Source organism: Apis cerana, linkage group LG8, assembly GCF_029169275.1.
Source record: "Apis cerana isolate GH-2021 linkage group LG8, AcerK_1.0, whole genome shotgun sequence".
Taxonomy (NCBI): domain Eukaryota; kingdom Metazoa; phylum Arthropoda; class Insecta; order Hymenoptera; family Apidae; genus Apis; species Apis cerana.
This window is the reverse complement of record NC_083859.1, coordinates 3,168,016-3,189,487: the sequence shown is the minus strand read 5'-3', so window position 1 is coordinate 3,189,487 and position 21,472 is coordinate 3,168,016. Positions and strand designations below refer to the sequence as shown.

Genomic DNA, 21,472 nt, shown 5'->3' with positions numbered 1-21,472 from the left:
TTTATCGCTTTTAATACATTTTTTAAATACTCTTCTTGTCTCGTAACAACACGAAAGGGTATCGTAGTATCTTTTTCGATCGAGTTATTTAACTGGAGATTCGCAACTCCGATTATACACGGCCAATATAAAATCGTTTGGACGACACGGCGCGAGATATAAGCGGGATCATCCATTTTTCTTCTTTCTATTCGCGCAGCGGAGAGTGCAGCGAATATTTACCCGTTTCGAAATACCTAACCCCCTTCTATTGCCACGGCCAGCCAGATGAGAGCTGCTGAGGTCGGGGCTCATTGTCAGAAGTCTTGGCATCTCTCGTCGCGAGTGGGCGTCACCGGCGAATGGAACGTCTCTCGGTAGCCTCACGGTTTCGTCGTTTCTCCCTGCGCGAGCGTGTATAAATGTTTCCACGTAACCACACGCACCTCGTGCGAACGAATGCGCCTACCTACGTCGAGGCCTGCGTCATCTCAACTGCTGCCCCCAGAATTCCCGAATTCTGTCGTCTCCGAGAGCGATCTATTTTCCAATTCGAACGATTCGGCGAAGAAGAATAAACGTTATGTTATTTCACTCTGCTCGAGGACGGATCAACGTCGATAACAGACTAACCATCCACTGATTTAAAGCTCTCTCTTCTCTCCCTCCCTTCGAAAACTCTTCAATTTCGAGCGCGATCCGAGGCAATTCGTGGCTTCCGGCGCACGGCGGAGGCCTTTTCATCCCATCGCTAAATCTAGCGGGGTGATAAGTAAAAAAATACTCTCTTCTGTCTCCCCCCCACCGTGCAACCGCCGCGGATTGTCTGCAAATTGCACTCGACCGGTGCGCGTCGTCTGGCACGGCCAGGTCGATGTACCCGGTGTTCGAAAAATGCGCGATGACCTGCGTCACAGGATTGTTGCGTTACGCGCGCCACGAATACGAATGCGATTGCGCGCACGATCGAAAATGGAATTCTTTCGCCGATCGGCGAAGCGGTTCGAGGGAGTCGTTCCGAAGTTTTTCCTTTTTTTAAATCCATGCCTAAATATCAGGGAGAGGAAGGGCACTCCTTTTCGCGGAAAGAAAAAAGGAAAATTAACAACCGTGCCTCGAGAATGGACTCCCCCCTCCTTCCTCCACTTTCACTTTCCAACAAATCCTTTTGTGTCCTTTACACCTTCGTTGGACAAAGAAAAATTTTCCAAGATCTTCAAAACTCTGCCTTTCTCCAGCCAGACACGACATTACCTGCCTGGCTCGAACGATTGGTTAAAACAACATCTGGCCACGAGATTTGCGAGGACTAATCCCCGCTGTCCGTGCAAATCAGCTTTGCGGTAAATGGATGTACGGATGGCAGTAGCGAGCCGAGACGGTTGTAATCAGTGATTAGCGATCGCGCGACAAATCGTCGGTTATTGGTGCTCGTTAATATCACTCTCCTCTCTTTGCCCCTTTCCCTGACGGAGGAGCAAGTTCAAAGTCGTAGATTTCAATTAGGAGAGGAGAGAGAGAGAGAGAGAGAGCGTTCTCGTAATCGAAATGCAAACCGGGTGGATCGATGATATTAGCCCCGATAGCTTATCTATTCGACTCGTCGCGGGTAATGGAAAGGGGAACAACTGGCCTACGTTGAGTTAGTGATTGATGCAGTCGTACACGGAATAAGATTGGTGGGAGGGTCGCGCGATTAATCGCCTCTGTCACCCCTAATTCGTTATCGCATCAAGAGAGATCGGGTTTTGAGTCGGTTTTGCGCGCGTGGGAAAATTTCGTTCCTATTATCTCTCTTACTCGACGTCAAAGAACGCGTTAATACGTCTATCTAGTGAAAACTCTCTATCTTTCTTTCTAGAGAAGTTCGTCTTTATGTATGATGGAATCGTATTATTATTTCTTATTCAGATTTGTAATTGAAACGCGTGGACCTCTTTCCTTCTTCCTAGAGAAAACTCGAGGGCTCTGATATAAATAACAATTACTTAGACGAAAAACACGACGAATGGTGAAACTCCCTAGAATCGTTTTTCGACTTTCTCGATTGAGTTGGGAATCCAGGGTGTGCATCGCGTGAATGGGGATTCGATCGAGCGTGCCAACCTAAAAATTGAGGGTTCGTGGTGACCAAGTGCGGCCGGGCGTGGTGAGCCTTTCCTTACGTTACTAGAAAGCAATCGACCGGCTGATTACTGTACTTTCTCTCGTGCGGGTGCACGACGAAACTCGAGTGTTACGTGCATCATCACGGGGGGAGAGGTGGGTGGGTCGAGTTTAGCATAAAAATCTGCTCGAAACGATGCAGGTTGTGCAGACATTACCCGGTATTACCGTAACTGCCGCTCGATTATGGCAATTTTCAATTTTGCCGCGCTCTCAATCGACCCCGGCGCTGAATGACTCGGCTGCTACTCGGTTAGGCTTGGAAAAATCGAACGGATTGATGGATTTTTCTCTCTCCCTCTCTCGAATTTTGATATATTCTAGTAATTATTCGAGTATCTAGTGATATTCGTTTTCTTTGTTAATTATACATTTACGTGTCCTGGTAGATTTTAATAATTGAATAATATCTTGATTATTCAACTTAATCTAAATGTTGTTCGTTTTCTTTTTTACCTTTGTAATTATACCTATACCGTTGTTCTAGCGAATTTTAATTCGAATAATATTTCGATAACAGGAATTTGTATCTTTCTAATCTTGTACTTTAGAATCTGACGTAAAGTTGATAATTCATAATTGGAGGTGAATAAAACTTACGATAGAGAATAAATGATATATATAGACGTATGTAATGGAGATGATATTATAAACGAATATATATATTTTTTTTTTTGGTTAGTATAATCAAGCGGTGAAATGTCCCGAAGGTAAATTAAATTGCGGTAGTTAAACAAATATTCGTAAAATATAATGACGAAAGGAAAAATAATATATTGAAAATACCTTGAAACTGTATCTCTTCACTTTTCATCCATAGATTAATGTGGCGGCGTAGTAATGAATTCAGCAATTACAACTTACCTGCAAAGAAATAGAGAACAATTTTAATTACATGGAATTGTAATTACAAGTATGGCGAATATAATTAACCCGTTTGTCTTTTACGACGAACATTTTAATTCTTCAATTTAATTTAATTAAAAATTGCAGAACATGCTTGATCCATGTCCGATATATGCTGTATACGTATGTATATATAAAATTGCAAATAAAAATTTTTCACTGAATTTATTCGCAATATCTTTATTTTGTGCGCGTCGATTGATAATTTTTCGAAGAAATTATTTCGAAAACATAGAGCTTTCGTATACATACGTTAATGAGATGACTGCGAGTACAAAAGAGGAGTAAGATCGAGAAAAATTACCGTTTGTTTTCAAGATAAACAGATTGATATTTCATATTAAGAACGAAGCACCGCTTCTTACCACGATCGCAACGGTATTACGATTAAAATGTTATTAAATTATTTGAAAACGCTGATAAAAAAAACTTTTCGTCTCAATATCCTTTCCTTCCACCTTTAATTTAATTCTCTCATCCCGCGTAAAATTTAGAATATACGTGGATAAGAAGGAAAAAAATTTAAACCGAATATCCAACCGTGAAAGTACAAATTCCAAAAACACAAACACGCTTTTTCCACGCTCTTCAGATTTGCTCGGTCAATTTAACCGAGTCGTCAAATCCTCCTGAGCAAACCTTCTTTCGTCCCGCTAAATTCTCCGTAAAAAAAAAAAAGAGAAGAGAAAAAGAGAGAGACAAAACCAGAGAGGCAACACGCGTGCAGAAACCGTGTTCCAAATTACCCTCGATAAACAGCGCGATTTGATGTGCAGTTTGGTCGCTCGTTTTGCTCGCTCGTGACTACCATGAAGAAGAAGAAGAAGAAGAAGAAGAAGAAGTAACGGTGAGGACGGCCGGGATTCTTCGTCGAAGGTAACGGAGCGGATGGCAGGAAAGGTCGTCAGGTGTATATCGAGCTAAATTCATCGCTCAAGATCGATAATATCCTCAAGGATATTGCAGGCTACGATCTACGAGATCTTGCCAGTGGAACTGAGTCAGAGGAACGCGATTACATCGGCGGCGTGCATCATTGATCCTTGAGGAGGATCGTTTCGATCGTTGTTTGACCTTTCCTTTGGCTGGAAACGTTACGTGTGGGATAATAAGTCGTGAATATGAAATGTGAGTGAAAAACACGGATGATGGATACAGCGTGGTGCAACGTCGAATTTTTCTATTATCTCTTGCGAGTATTGTGATGTTTATTCGCGAGGAGAAGTTGGGAAATTTTTCTTTTTTCCTTCTTCCTAACGCGTGAAAAGGAAGGAGTAGAAGGGTGCAAGAATGCGTAGAATATATTATTGTAATTGTTAATAATCCATAAACGTGCGTGTGACTGTACATACATAAATAATAACAATTATAATAAATTAGTTTGCCGAACACGTTTAACAGTACATTGTGGTTACGTTATATTAATCTATCATCGGTGTTTCAATCGTATTCCAAACTGGTATTCCCATCAGTATCGTGATAAACCTAATTCATCAACGAGCTATTGAATTTATGATAATATTTACAGTTTACAAATACATTGATTCGATAAACCCTTACATTATATTGCTATCCTTTTGCTACATCTTTTTGTTATAATTCTTACGAATCGTTTCAATGCATGCAACGACTTCGTTATTCCAAATAAAAAAAAATTCGAGACGATTTTTAAAATTTTCTAATACATCTCGTAATACAAACTTAAAAGCAGTTGTTCCACGCGCAAAGCGAGGAATCTAATCGAATAAAGCATTGGAAAACGAAAGGGTCCATTCACTTAATTATTTCCACCGTTCCAGCATTCGTTTTAAAAATACGCTTCAACCGAATTCTCTCGCTCATTTCCAGCCGCAATTCCATCGAGACTCGGTTTACGATCCCATCCCAAACTCCTCCCCACGATTTCCTTGGCGGCTTGGTTACAACCTCGCCTCGAATGTCAGAGGTAACGTTGCGTATCGAGTATCCCTTCGAAGATTTTTCTTACTCCGAATACGCCCCGCCAGATAGCGCGACGAGTGTGGAACGAAAGCCGCTGAAAGCATCGAGTAAGTGGGGGAGGGAGTGCGAAAGATGCGACACTGTTCGCTTTTGAAGAGAAACTTGTTTAACTGCTAATTGATTCCGGTTTATCACGAGAACGAAAATGATCGCGGCGGGGAATTATTCGTGACACCTACGCAAGGGTGGTCATTTTCGAATTTCGCTGCTTCGAACATTTTTCCAATAGGCTTCTGTTTTATTAAGATAAAACGGCGAAGAGTTTCTCTTCTCGTTCGAATTTATTCAAACGTTTGTGATGATAGGGAAACGATATACTCGTGATTAAACGAGAAGAGTTTTCACTGTCTAAATAAAAAAAAAGTAAAAATTTTACCTCTCTCTCTCTGTTTTTTTTATTCCAGGAAAAAATATCAACTTGCCATAAAATTCAACAGGAATTTACAATCATGAAAAGCAACCCACTACCCCGGCACAATTTCAAAAATCATCATCCCCGGGCATAAAGCACCGCTCCTCCACACGCATACCGCCCTGCGCATTTTCGCCGATACATCAACGCAAATAAATTAAATTTCCTACCTTTCCGAAACGTTCGACGGACGGAACGATATTTTACATTTTCCATCGACAACCGGTCATCGGTCCCCGGCTCTGCTCGATGATTTAAGCTCCGTTGCATCATCGTGCAACGGTACATCAAAAAATTAAATCAATTAAAACAATTCGTTTAATTGAAATGATAATTGAGTTACACGGAGCGCCGCGATGCGCTTGGATGCCGGGATCCCTTCGCACCTTCTCGGGGAACGGCCGATTTTTCACCGTAATTTCCTGATAGACGGGTTGATTTCACCCAAGCGCGGGCGTCGTCTCGACGGATGGACCTAAGAGAAGCTTCTCCAAGTTTGAGAAGCTGAGAAAAATAACGACGCATTTTACCTTTGCGTCCACAATTTTTCTCTCCCTCCCACGTCCAACGTGCTACGTGCATGCCCTCGATAAATTTTCAAATTCGACGCTTTCTCTTTTTTTCCAGGCGAAGAATCGCAACGTTGGAGAGCAGGTTGCGCCCCATCGTCGAAGCCGATGACAACTCGTTAATGGAAAAGAGAAATAACGGCTATTAGCGTGTGCTGGCGGTGTAATTTGGTATAATAAGAGCGATGGTCGCGTTTTAATCTTCGTTATTGAATTCGTTGGCTAAACACTCCCGGCTGCCGATTGAAACGCATCGGAACCGATTTTATCGCGATTGATTTTTGGCCCCGGGAATCCCGCACGCCACGCGATAATTATGTACATTCGATTTTATACCTGTTATATACCCTCTCCTCTGTGGTGTAAAGCTCAAAACACGCGATATAGATTGCACAAGGTGCATAATACGTTACGTTACGTTTCGTCCGATAAAACGTAAATATAATTTCCTTCTGAAAAATATTCCGAAAAACTGGAGGAGGGGGGAAAAAAGAAATTAAAACACCGTCGAGACTAGATCTAGAATCTAAGAAAGAAAAATCGAGGAAAAATTTTCGGTAATTCGTAAAATTCCAAGAACACCCTGGGAAGAAAAGAAAACGAGGCTCTCTCCATTCGCTTCCATTTACAAATTAAAACGCGACACCCCGTATAACGGATACAGAAAACACCCTCCCACGCCCAAGCTAGCAACACACCAGAGGTGAAAGAAACATAGCCACCACCATCACCATCGTAACGATTTCGAACGCCCTCCTCCGCAGGGATCTAGCGCAATAATTTTCCCGATCCATTAAGGCGCACGAGTCACGCAGCAGACGTTCCTAAATACACACCGCCGCACACGCGAATCGAGCACCATTCACACACGGACGCGCAACGTCCTCGAGGAGACCCTAGGGGACCCTAGGACGCGAGGTGGTTGGACGGCCGCCACTGAGAATTCAATTAACGGTAATTATATGGCGACCCAACCCTCGTTACTTTTCACCCATCGGTCCTTCTGGCCAACCCAAACTCCCCCCTTCCTTCCTTCCTTCCTTCGATGCAGGTGCAGAGCATCGTGGATGCAGAGAGCTCGCTGCCAGAAAACTTGCCACCAAGTCCCATTTCGAAAGGTTGGAGGAACTAGGCGACCCTTATCCCTTATCCTCTTTTCCATTCTCTCTTTCTCTCCACAACCTCTCCCCTCCCTCCAACCTCCTCCGGGTTTTCTTTATCCGGCAAGGCTGCAGCACCTCGAGCAAAGGGGGTTTGCATTTAATACCAGCGGTAGTGGAAGGTTCTCGAGAATTGGCAGGGATATCCACGATCCCCTAATTGTGTGTCCGCGGGGGTTTGGGGAGAGGGGCTTTTATCCCCGAGGCTGGATCAGGCTGGCTGCCAAACCTGGCCGAATCTTAAGCTTGGCTTTGGTGAAGCCTCCTTTTTTTACTCGTGCCGATAAAAGACCTTACTTACTATTACGGCCATGAATTAAAGGGACGTTGCGTAATTAGGGGTGGAATTTTGATGAATCGAAAGGTTGAGGGATCTCTCCTGTTTCGGATCGATTTGAAACGATTTTCGGCTTTTTTGCTTCCAACTGTCGATTCGAATCACAGTAAAGTACTGTAAATATGTTTTTCCAGTAAGTAACATTTCCAACTAAATCGCTATTTGGAAAGAATCGAACGTAGCAAAAAAAGGAGAAAAAGTATCCCATCCAATTGTTTCGCCAAACCAAAAAAAAAAGAAGAAAAATAAAATAAAATAAAAAAAGAATAATAGAGAAGAACGAAATGGAAAGAAAAAGAACTCCAACTATAATAATAAAAACTGCTAATTAAACGCAACAATCGCTGTCGAAACGAAACGGGGGAGGGGGAAAAAAATAAAACGAAATAGAATAAAATAAAAATAAAATAAAATAAAAAAGAGGAAAGTAGAGAAAAAAAAAAAAAAAAAAAAAGAAAGTTCTAACTGGCCCACACTCCGCCGAAACGGCAGATTAACAACGGCCGTCCGTTTCCACAGCTCGCGCGGATATTTTTCATTTAACCGGGATCGAGCTTTTAAAATCGGAAATATTTTTTGCCAGGGCAAACACGAACGAAACGGCCGAAACAACGGTCGGCAATCGTCAGTAAATTTCACGAGCCCTCCCTCCCCCACCTCCTCCCCCTCTCCCCTCCCCCAACCCGCGCCGGGGTGTAATATCAATTATAAACGCGTAACCAATAACTATGCCCGCGTATATCTGCTCGACCAGTCGCCGGCACAGGAATTCGTCGAATATTTACCAATCCCCGCGTAATCGAAAAAACGGGGAACGATCGTTGGAATACCTTTTCATCGCGTTTGCAAAACACGTTCGTACATACATCGGTGTAACGGCCAATCTCAGCCCAGCCTCGCTCTCGAGGATCGTGCTTCTTTTCGTGAGTCTACGTAACGTTTTGTTATTTCAATTTTTTTGACGGAAATGACGGGATGCATGCGATTTACACAGGAATAATGTTTCTTAATTTACGATAACGTCGCCATGTGTACAATGTGGTATGTATTTGGCAAGTCAAGATCGTGGGAAGATACGGTTGGTAATGCAGAGAGATATAGTTATTTTCCGCGTGTTTTTTGGCTAGTGACTTTGTTCTAAGTTTTATCGTGAATGAATTCCAGATCACATACAGGGGGATTTAAATAAACGTAAATTGATGATGCGTTAGACGATGCAGAGTGTTTAATAGATCTCTCTCTTTCTTTCTTTTTTTTTTTTTTTTTTTTATAATAAACAGTAGAAGAGAAAAAGTAACACGGATTCACGAGGGGTAGATTTTAATGAAATTTCGAAATTTATATTTTCCACATTTTATCCCATATACTCGACACGCGTTACCGAAATTTTACGAAACATGAGAGAGCCGTGATAAATACTAGAATTTTCCAGATTTATATTCCTATTTATTCTCTGTTGCAATAACAAGTGCGTCGAAGCTCTCGAATGATTTTTTGACAATTTTTTCAGTAACGCGCTTCATTTTTTGAGTTCGACCGAAAAAAAAAAGACTCGACCTTTATCCCATCGAAAACAGAATTTCTAAATAAAAAATAAAAAAAAGGGGGGCGGGAAACAAAAAAAAAAAAAAGAAAAAATGACAGATAAAAATCATTCATAAATGATTCCTCAAACCGCGAAACCGTTTATATTTCTCGTCTATATTCGAGGTACGTGTATAGTTGGGAAGGGATGCGAAAACCATGGAAATAAAAAATACAATCCTCTACAAGCGAATCTCGTTGCGCAATCGAGAAACGTTCGATCAAATTAATTGCGCTATAGTTAATCGTTACGTATTTTTGGAATATAAAATGTTTCTAAAAACGGATTATGAAGCGTGAAAAGATTAAATTGTCGCGAAACAGAATAATAAAACGCTTTGAAAGGGATCAGGAGGGTTGTTCTCACCCTTAGCTCGTACATCCCCCATCCATCGGAATCGTAAAACGGAAACTCGTCACGCACATTCGTCTTTGAATCCTCTTGCTGACGTCGCAAGCTTTTCGACACGTGGGGTGCGCCACCCCTGTTTCGAAAACAATTGCCCGAAACTTGATCCAGATATCGAAATTCGAGCAGAATCCTCTTTAATCACTTGAAAAGTGGAGATTTATAACTAACTTACCTACGGATGATCAACGAAACGACAAATATATTCTAAAATGACAAATTTCCAATGTGCACGCATATCCTCGATGATCTCGGTGTATAAATAAACGAAATTAAGAGTATAGTGTACGTGGGGGATGACGAAGCACCTCTCGTGGAGAAAATAATTTTCCAAGTGGCCGAGAAGGAGAAGCGGGCCGGACAAAAGGCAATTGAAAAGTTGGATCGGCGGGCGACACGTATACGAGCGGCACGATTCGAAACTCAGGTTAACCGTGAAAGCCGCGGGAGCGTAGATAAGTGTTAGGTATCAACTTGTTGCATTAATTACACCGGGGAGGCTATTAGCCATCGATTCGCGCGAAACCTCGTTTCTCTCTAGTTACCTCTCTTCTCGGTTTCCGTGTACATAGGCGCACGCGTACAACGGTGTTTAGAGGCTTCCTACACACGCGTTCAAGTCATCCGGATTTACGACACGCGTTTCTGTTTCGATATACATATATATATATATATCGAAATCACACGTGGATTTCGTACCGATGGAAAATTCGCCCCGAATGATTGATTGATCTTGACACGTTTATTAGCTTGTATATGATTGTTCGAGAGTTTATATTTTATAATTTAACTTTTGTATTTAATATCGTTTTCTTTTTTTTTTTGAAAATAAAGCGATAAGTTTATCGTGTGTACTGGATTTAATAAAGTTATACCAACGGTTGATTCCATTGCGATTCTTTATATTTAAATTTCCGTCTCGAATGTGATCATGTGTGAATACGCAGATTTTTTTTTTTTAAACGAATTGTGTTCTATAAAATTGCTTTTTTTCCTCGTTGCATAATGAATTTTAATATCGGCATGAAATTTTTTCCTTAAAAACTGGTTTCGTCTTAACCTTCGCGAAATTTTTTTCTTATTATCACGGATGATCGGTGATAATTTATACATTATTTAACCGATCATTACGAAAGATAATCATTTTACAATCGAACCGTTGAACAGTTATAAAGCTATTAATAATCGACGTTATTTAAAATATAAAGGAATAAAGGGACATTTATCGAACCGATCTGCTCGATTTTTACACGTTGGAAAATTATCTATTTCGAAAACGACCGGAGACACGTGTCAACTCTACTTCTCCCGCCTATCTCATAACCATTTCAACTTGCAAATACTCGCGACACGAGTTCTTCATCTAACTCGTATCGTTGATAAGGAGAAACACAGCAAAATATAAATACGTGAATCAATTTTACCGCAAGAGATAACCTTTTTACTCGACTAAACCGCGCGTATATCGCAAATATCTTTTACACGCGTACGTACATGGTAACACGAGAATGCCGCCGTCTCTTTTCCATCAAGGTTCTCCTCTATCGACAGTGGTGCATTGCCGAGAAAGTTGAAATAATAAACCAAAACCATCTGTTAAATATTATTTTTATGCATAATTTCATAATTCTATGCACATCTCCCCTTATGCACGTTTCCTCGCACAAGCTTACGCGCAATTCGTCGAAGCGTCAAATTTTTGCAATCGGAAAAAAGGAAAAATTTCAAAGAGAGTAGGAAAAGAAGAGAGAATGGCGAGATTTTGCAGCGGGCAAAGGAAGACTGGGCGAGCGTCCTTCGCAGCGTTTTACGCCGTTGCGGAAGCGCGTGTTGCTTTCCGGCAAAAGGAAGGTGCTTGCAGGAGCGGATACGTGGACCGGAAGTGGTCGGTAGCACCGCGCCGCCAATTACTGCACGGCCATCCCTATCAACTCTTCCACACGTGGCCGTGTGGAAAATGAGCGTGTGTGCGCGTTGCCAAGTATTCCGTTTAAGCCGCGTTCACACTCGGCTGGGAAAACGGGGGGAAAATAATAGTTTTCCGCGATAATTTTATTTTATTTGTATTGCACAAGCGTGTAACGTAATTTTTGAAAAGATTTATTGAGATTATTCGCACGCTGGATACTTTTTTTTTTTTTTTTGATATGACCTACGAAATCTTGATCCCTCATCTTACGCAATTCAACCGGAAACTTATGCAATTTTATTAAACAGAAAGCAACGTTCCAATTGCATCACAACACTCGACGCGATTGAATTATCAATGACTCGTTGCTGTCACCAATATAGAATTGTGGAATGCTTACGTATTACGAAAATTTCAGAATCATTTTTCCACTTGTTAAATCCTTGGCTCGTAATTTTCTAATTTTCAAAATTGACGCGATAAATATTTATATCGACTCGTTATGCGGACACACACGATAGACATTTTGTTGGAACAAGTTTCCTTGAATCGTGATACATCTCTTTCGAATTTAAAATTTTTTTTTTTTTATGAAATTCATATTGATTTTTAACGACGTTCCTCGTTTATTCTATCTATTAACGCCGTTTATTATTTTCCTTTCTTTTTTTTTTTTTTTTTTACATCGATGCGAATAAATTAAATAAAATTCGCCACAATGTCAATTTGTTTCAGGTTATCTGTTGACAAAAGAAAAAAATAACCGTTTCTTATCGACGGATGATAATAAGATAATTTCGATCCGTAACCAGGTAACGGAAAGTAACTAGAATAAAAGTCCTACCAAGATTCGCGCGAGTGTAAACGCTGCTTTAAACGAGCGAATCCGCGACTCACCGGATGAAAAAAGCGCGCCGTTCTTTTTTTCTTTTTTTTCCCCTCCTCCTCCTTTTTCTTCTCGCCGACGCGGTCAGCTCACCTTGATAATGCGAGATATCACGCGAGTAAGTACACCAACGAACGAGCGTGTACACGGAAAAGAGAGGAAAAGAAAAAAAAAAAAAGGAAGAAGAGGGGAAAAACACGAAGAAGAGTATCCGTAGCCGAATACAGCGCGAGTATGCGTGTCGGGCCTAGGAGGAAAATTAAATTATCACGACAGATGTCGCTAATGCGGCGATATCTGTTGCCCGAATTCTTCTTCGAGTTAGGTTAGAATCATTAACGATAGCGAATCGTGGAATCTTTTGGAACAAGAGTATTTTTATCGACGCGAAATATATATATATATATATACTTTTATTATTTACAATTAAATACTTTTTCTCGCAAGTTGGTCGATTTTATATCGCTCACACGCGTATAATTATTAAATTAAGGTTTAAGTTATTTGAAAAGAAAAGAAAAAAAGAAAGGAAAAATTTAATGCAAAGAATAATTAAACGTATCGAAACGAAACGAGCCGGTGAAACCTTGCTTATATAGTGAAATGCAATATGCACGGTATAAACAATTTTTAAAAATTAAAAATTCGATCTCCCCCCCGTACGCGGGATACATCGTTGCACGCTTTTAGTTTAATAACCAATGTGCCGTTACTATTCGCGCCGATGCGATATATTCATTTTCGCCTGTGCGAGGCAATAGAAATCTGTGAAAATTTCATTAAAAATTGATTGCGTGTATACGGGCCACTTCACGAGAATCGATACCACGCGTTCAATTGTGTAAATTTCCACGGTTAATACTTTCGCTGATTTATGCGTTGAAATTAATCGCGATTAATTACCATTATTTAATCGTTAATTATCCGACGAGCGAAATTAACTAATCACGAATCATCGGTCGGAACATCGTACCGTTTTTGAGATGAGAATTCTCATTGCTCCGAAATTTCCAACACAAAATAAATCTCTCTTTCGATCGATAAATATTCGATGCGCTTCTTCGATAATTATCCATACTCACAAATATAACGTACCTCCACTAAACCAGCAATATCCACAAAATGAATCCGAGGAAAATTTAAAACAATTTCCTTCAAGATCCCCCATTTCTTCCCCTCCCCTCTCGAGATCGACGAACTCGAACGATCGACCGATGCTCGATCCGCGCGACCGCATATCCCGACTAAATTCGAAAAGGTCGATATTTCAAATGCCAGCGTCAGGGGTTAACCGGGGGCTATTTTGAGTGTGCCGTACGGCATGTAGGACCCGAACACACCACCCGTCAATAATCCGCTGAATAAACTATCGTCCGCCCGCCCACACGGCCACCCACCCGTCCACCACAACTCCACTCAACCGCCACGTACAGGCCGGCCGTATATATCACGTGGGAGTGTAGCGTGTCCTATCTGTCGCTGTGTCCGTGCGCTGTGTACGTGTACACGCGTGCTAATATATGTATCACAAGCGCGCGCGTGTGTGGGGTTGCGAGCGTATACAGGGTGTTTCATAAATATACGACTCCCTGGAAGTCATTCCTTCCTCTTTTAGGAAGGAAATTCGGTATAATCGGATTCTTTTTTCATTTTATTGGAATTGTCGGACGATTTTTGTTGCGAGATCTTTCCAATTTTTTAACACAGGTATATTTTTGATTATTTATAGCGTGGATGTAGCGTGACGCGTTAAAACGTTTTTCGAAATATTAGGTGTATTTCGAAATATGAGCGTGGAAATTTGACGTGGCTGCCCTTTGTACGTCGCCGCCACATCAAATTTGAACGTTCATATTTCGAAATTGGGCGGATGGAAAATATACATATATATATATTACACTGGCGAGGCGCTATTTCGAAAACGTTTCAACGTTTTATTTTCCGCCTACACGATTATGCAGGTAATCTACTATTCAATTTCTGGCCAAGAAAAAAGGAAAAACTGATCAATTTCATTATCCCTTATTTCGCAATTTATTTTAAACAGATAATTTTTTTGAAAAATCGTTCGATTCGAAACGAATCGCAAACACATCTTTCGCGAAACACCCTGTACACACACACATGCACGTGCAGGGCCAGGGCGGGGGTGGAGGCGGCCGAGCCGTAAACTCGACCAGAGAGCAGCCACGAGGGAGATACAACGATGGCTACGAGCGAAGAGGAAATGAGCAAAGTTCCCCGAATAAAATAATAATTTCGTCCACTTCCACCCCTTCCTTCCTTCCTCCCTCGTCGGAGGATTCCTCCTTCGCGCCGATCGCGCGGCAAATAACCGTGGTGTCTTTCGAAAAGCGTTGGAAAATGCAAATATGTGAGTTACAGCGCCTTGGCTCGCGAGCCAAGAGACAATTGGGGTGCGCGGGATGTATCCGTTGGATCGTTATTACGTCCCTTATTCCCTCGTAAACATCATCTTGGGGTGATGTTTGCGCTATTTCTTCTCGAGAATGTATCTCTCGATTTCCTCGATGGGAGCCGAATTGGAAGAAAGAAGAGAAACCTCAAACAAAATTGAAAAGGAAATGGTTAGTGCGCGGAACTTGTTCGCGTTCGAGCGCGGCTCGAGCACTCGCTACGAGGAGTCACCTACATACGAACAGCGCGATGTATTATTGACACCGCAACCCCCAATGTAGCCCGCCATCGTCGACCCCCTTTGTGTCCTCCCTTGTTTGAAATCGGACAGGTATGTGTACACGTAGTATGTGCCTCGATATATGCACATATGTGCGACTGGGTACCGGGTGGCGTTCCACAAACCTGCCCGATAAATCGTCTCTTTTCTCTCTCCACCGCGAAACATCTTCGCCAAGACTGTTTTAAAATTTTGACGATTCCTTTCCCATACAATAATTTCATTCGTTCCAAATTTAGATAAACTAACGTGTAAATATTCTCGTACATCAATGTGCACCATAAATTATCTTAATATTACGATGTTAATACAAGATAATCTGAGACTTGAGCTAATAAATTTCTTTTAAAAATCGGGGGAGAGGAATCGGCGTCCATCGTACGAAGAGATTGAAAGCTCGAGCGTGGCAGGAAAAGAAGGAGAGAGGGAGGGAAGAGAGAAGAAGAAGAAGAAGAAGAAGAAAAATAACCGCGCGTGACGCCCGCCCCTCCCCCCTCGACCTCGTCAGTCCGTTTCATCGGTAATTTCCTGGATCCTCTCTGTCCCGCGGAGCGGGAAAGGTGGGAGTGTGCAACCTCGAGCCACGTATACCTATGCGCATGAATAATGAAAATCCATAGACTCGGTATAATTAGTGGCGGTGGCTCGCATCCGGCCTCGATTCAGATGATCGTTTCCTCGTTTCCAATTTTTCCATTTTTCGAAAACGGACTATGTTTCGTTGCACGCTTCTTTTTTTCGAACGGAAGAGTTTTGAAACGTAGGCTTAAGATGAGTTTGGAGCTTGCCGAGAATAAAATGTTGGAACGAATTCGAAGAGAGGGTTGGCGAGACGAGGGGAAAATTCGTGTTTTAATTCGATCAAGGCGAGTGTTGGCGGGGATGGAGGGGTGGAGGCCACTTTCCTTACCCCGGGTCAGGGAGGATTATCCGGGGAGGATAATCGAATTCGGTTATCGTTAATTGACTGCAAGAGTAATCGCGGGTGAAACTTTCATGCTTAACCCGATTCGAGACGGGTCTGAGCCGAGTGACAAGCGACTTGGAGGGTCGAATTTGGTCGAGGTTGGAAAGGCGACAGGTTGGGGATCAGGTGAATAATATCAGCCCAGTGGCGTCGCTCTGTAATTGATGCGCAACGAGAGAATCCTTCCTTCGCGTCGAAACGAATTTGCCTTCGACTCGATAAATTTTTACATTTAATCGTGATCTTCTCCACTTATATCGCGAAATAGAATTTCACGGAAGATTAGGAGTGGCTCTTCGAGGCGAGCACAATCGTTTTCCTTGCGCCAATAAAAATTCCCCAGGACGTTTTCCATGAATTCCTCTCCGTTCTTTTAACCGCGTATTTATGGCGTTCGGGTAGCGTCTCGCCTTCTCACCAAGGATTACGAACGGTGCCGTGAGCAGGCAGGTATTTGGCCAAGGTTGGAACACCTTGTCCCCGCGTCGAATTGTGGAGGGGGTTGGCGACCTTCGGGCCAATGATAATTCCCTCGAATCCCTCGACACCGGAGCAAAGGGTTTCCAGCACGAAGTTGTTTGGTATCGCGTAATTAGCATCGGCGTTGATGGGGTTGGATGGTGGAAAATTACACGGTGGATAGGCCAGGGAGAGAGTAATTTTAAGCCGATATTTAAGAAACCTAAATGTTTTTTCTCCTTTTCTTTTAACTCTCCGCGATAGGGAAATTGTATCGTGTTATGCAAATATGTAATTTTGTACGAAACTTCGTATCGTGCAATTAACATCAACGATGAGATCGATATAGTGGAAACGTAAAATAAATTATACTCTTGAAACCAGCCACTCTTAAGAAGAAGAAGAAGAAGAAGAAAAACACGCGCGTAATTAATAATCCGGGAGAATAATTCGAATTTTAATTTTGGAAGAGAGTGAAAAGGGGTGGACGAAATCTTAATCCGCCGGTGAATAACGGCGATCGGGGCAGGGCAGGTTTTCTCTGTTGTTGCGAAAACTATATCGACAGTTGGAATGCAAGCCGATCGATATAATCGCGCGGCTGGTGACATTGTGAAATAAGGCTCGACCTGCCGCGTAATTTTAGTCGCTCGCTCGAGCAGATAATTAAGGCGAGACCGATGAGTTATGTCGTTTTCGCGATCGTGCCTTGCCCAGTTTCCATTTTCTTTTTCGACTTTTGACCCGCTTCTCGCGCGCACACCTCGAACGAGAACGAGATAGAACGCTTAGTCGAGAAATGTCGTGAAAATTGTTGCGCAAAAACGAAAGCGAGAGAGATTTCTTTTTCTTTTCCTTTTTGTATCTTTCGCTCGCGCCTATCTAGTCCGCCGTTTTTGAAAGATTTGGAAAAATTAAATTACTATTATTCCAACCTTGTTTCGATCAGCTGTTTCAAAGAATATTTCATTTTAAAAATACGCGGAATCGGATGGAAGGACGTTCACTTTACGCCAAGCTTCTTTCTTAAATTTAATTGTTCGAGGAGAAACCCGAATCCCGTCGAAGATGACGAGGAGAGATAAATCACGCGTTAATAAAGAAATTATCGCGTTTGCTCGTAAAAATTTCACTCGCCGTTTTAAATCTCGCGGGATTTAATATCGAGGGAAACGGTTGATCGAATCCTGCCCAATTGCACATTTCAATCGGACAGTCCCAGAGTTAAGTAACGACTTAATGGTATACCATAAAGGTAACGAACGATAGCTATAATTTAAGATAATAACGGATAACGCTGTTATTTTTTCTCTCTCTATCTCATCACACAAGTTTAAGAATTTCTCTCTCGACGATCGATATCTTATTTATCTTAATATCATTCCGCTTCCTTTTGCTCGTATTTAATCTACACGAGACCATCTATCTGTCGAGTTCATCAAACCGTGTGCGTGTTCGAAATTTCCAAGCTCTAATTCAATCGCTCGAGAAAATGAATCGAACGTAACAGGAGGATTCACCTCGAAACGGATCCTTGGATGGTATCATCGGCTCGGCCCGAGGAAATGGAATTTCCTACGTGGCGGAGAGCGCCTGATGACGGGCTTATCGCCGCTGTTCGTCAACACGCGCACACACGCCGCTCGTCGGTAGGCGTGTGTGATAGCGAGGTGATGTTTGTTGCTAGCTGTCGGCTGATTCAGGGAGCCATCCGTGTCAAGGTACACCGCATCGACGTCCACATGCGACAACGTCCTGTCTCTCTCTCCTTCCCCCCCCCTTTTTCCCTTTTTCTCGCGCCGAGTCACGATCGACCGTGTCGCCGCGCCACGGTTTACGCACTTTTCGCGAGACTTCCCCTAATTTTTTCCATCTTCCACTCGAAGGAAAGGAGGCTCGTTCCCCGATTTCTCAAAAACGTGCGCGATACTCGAGAAGGATCGTCAACAAAAACAAAGTATCCAGAGAAATAACGACTCGTCACGTATTTACAATATTTAAGATGAATCGATTACAATCGTAGCAACGAAGGGTTAATTAGTACGCGAGGAATATCGCGCAAAGAATCTTTAAAGGTAGGCACGAACGTGTGGAGGAGGAGGAAGGGCGAGGAGGGCGTGGTTGCCAGCCCGTGGGTGCATTATCGAGAGAGAGAGTGTAGAGTTTTGGGCTTTTCGGTTCCGTGGAAGGGGTGGAGACACCCTACTCGACAGCGGGATTCGCGTGGCCGCGTCATGGATGCGAACAAAAGCGAGCATCGATTGCTTTTCGCGAAATCGGTTGACACGTTTTGCGCCGTCGATGGCTATTCCGGGTGAATATCAAAGGTGGAACCTCCATTAGAACGCGTCCGGTGTTCCCGAATTTGTTATTCGCGTAAGGGGCTTTCGAAATAAACGCATTCCCGGCGTGAAATTATTTTTTTCCGATTGCTGGTAAATTTTTGGAAAAATTTTCCTTGAAACCTTTCGATAACGATTGTTGTTACAAAATACGAATGTTGCACTTTTACAACGAAAAAAATGCTCGATTCCAATCGATTGGGCCGAGTTAGATGGAATACATGGAGCGTTATTCGCAACAGTTTCGCGAAAGAGGAGAAGGAGAAAGGGTTTCCCATAAGATCAGGAAAAAGAAACCAACCGTCCCTCGTCCCTGCTTTCAAACGTTGTGCATGTACATCCGCTCTCTTCGATCTCTCAATCGACACGAAAAAATTGTAATATTCGAAAATATTCCTTTTCTTTTTTTTATGAATTGTTGTCGGAATATTTCTTATATATAAAAATGCAGGAAGATTACGTTCTAAATGTTAAGACTCCGTCCAATTATCGACAAGGCTTTATCGATCGATCGAATATCTTATCTTGATCGCTGTGCGACAGGCTTCGAATCGCTCGAAAATTCGCGAGAGACAGAGCTGAACGGGCATCACCAGTTGCGTGCCAGGCTGGCACGTGTGTTAATGCGAGTTAATTGATCGTGATAAACCGGTGACTTGGAAGTCGAATTACATCTTTCTCCTCTCAATTCGTCGAAACGATCAACAATTTTTGGATAACTTCGATTTCGAATTGAAACAAAGGAAGAAAAATAACTGCCTTTTTCGATCTCTTTCAGCTCGCCGATTTATCTTTCGATTATATATATCTCGAGTCTCGTTTCTTTCTTTCTTTTCTCCTCCCTCGACAATTGCAAAAAAAAGAAGAAGAAGAAGAAGAAGAAGAAGAATCCTTTACCCGTTGGAGAATAACATGACGCATTAACAAATCGATGCGCGACATTGGAACGATTCAAACCCTTTTTTCCGCCCCACGTTTACATTTTCTCTTTTAATAAAAACAGACCTTATTGATCTTACTTCTAAAATTTAAAAAAAAGATAAAATAAAATAAAGTAAAGAACGAGAGAGAAAGAAATATCAAACGTGCAGAAAGCACAACGTTGCGGATACGCGGAAGAGGGGAGGGGGAAGAGGGGGAAGTGAGAACAAAGAGAAAGCGGGCTTATTGAAAAATAGCGTTTCGCTGGCAAATCGATTTTCCGTCATTTACAAGCTCCATTAAGCTCCTCGAGATCGTCATTAAAGAACGTAACCTCCTCCCCTCCCCATCTCCCCCTCCCCCTTATGCCAAACCTTCAGCCTTTTGCCACGACTTTCCACGTCCGGTAATTTAATCCTTTAACGAGAGAATCGCACGCCTCATTAACGGCCCCGGGATTCCACGTGCTTTCCGCGGCACAAGGGAACCTTCCCCCTCCCCCTTGTAAAGCAACCTTTAAAAGCTAAAAGGTTCTGTCCGCCTCAAAAGGATATATTTCAAGGATTTTTGTTCATCTCTCATTTCTTTCTTTCCTTTCTTTCTTTCTTTCTTTTCGATAATCTTCACGAAAGTGGCTCCAAGTTGCAAGGAGAAAAATTAAAAAAAAGAAAATCGAACGGATGGATAGGCGACGCGCCACGTGTCGTCACGTTGCCGCGCATCACGTTTTACGACAGGGCGAAACGCACGTTGGATCGTTGGGCCGAACTTCGAACAATGCCTAATTAAGTGAATTTTGTACTTTGTGTAATCGAGTAAGTTTCACACTATGCGCGTATTCCGCGTAATTAAGTAAATTCTATATTCAAATTAACTCGGTGAACTTGCAACTTACACGGGTATTAATTTTCCGAAAGGGTTGCACTTCATCGGTTGAATTTGTTTGGCTAAACTTGAATTCGTCGCGTTGGATCCATTGTGACGGTGTTTTTACAGGATGGAAAATATCATCACGTTTAATCCTCATAAATCCTCGAGTCACTTTCACGTTTTTGTGAGGGAAGGCGAAGAAGCTTCGAAGATTACCTTCGAGTGTTTGCCTCTCTTTAAGGGGACAGACACTCGGGAGGCCGCTCTTTCAAATATAATTTTACATCTTTGCATTCCCATTCATTCATCCTTGTTTCCCTCCCCCCCACTTTAAATACTTCAAGCATTATTTATTAACTGTCCGGCCGTGAAAGGCGATTATGCACGCCTTCCTCGAGAAACTTGTCGTTTACCGAAGAAATGCATTCACCTGTACTATATACGCATTCATTGATCCGCGGTGTACATACCTGTGTGCATCGATAACAATTTCAAAACAGACACCAACGATTAAATCTACCTACCCTCCGCCCCAAAGTTTGAACTCAAAGTTTTTTAATTAACGGTGCGAAAGATCGATTAAAATTTAATTCGACAAACCTCGTATCGTAACCTTAAAAATCATCGTTGTACGAATGAATCGTATCCGGAAAGACGTTGATAAAAGGATAGTACGTATATCGAAATAATATTCCTAATAACGATGAAAAAGTGGATGTATAATAAACAAAAGAAATAATACGATAACGAGCGATGGAAAGTTCACCGTGATGCTCGGAGGGTAAAACAGTGCGTAAAAAAAGAGAGAGAGAGAGAATAACGCAAACGCGCATCGCTTTTTCCTCCGCCCGATTTACACTAGGGAATTTCCCCCAGGGAACGTGTCTCCATTGTCGA

At 42.2% G+C, this 21,472-nt stretch overlaps 1 protein-coding gene and 1 long non-coding RNA gene across 6 annotated transcripts in view; one reads left to right on the top strand and one right to left on the bottom strand.

Annotated features, from left to right (window-relative positions):
* LOC114578307 (uncharacterized) overlaps positions 1-11,245 on the top strand; it is a 41,920-nt gene extending 30,675 nt beyond the window's left edge. The window contains exon 2 of the long non-coding RNA XR_009830791.1: positions 6,092-11,245. This is a non-coding gene — a long non-coding RNA (uncharacterized LOC114578307). The remainder of the gene's footprint in view (positions 1-6,091) is intronic.
* LOC107995341 (nucleolar protein 4-like) overlaps positions 1-21,472 on the bottom strand; it is a 95,041-nt gene that overhangs the window by 64,106 nt on the left and 9,463 nt on the right. The window lies entirely within an intron of this gene.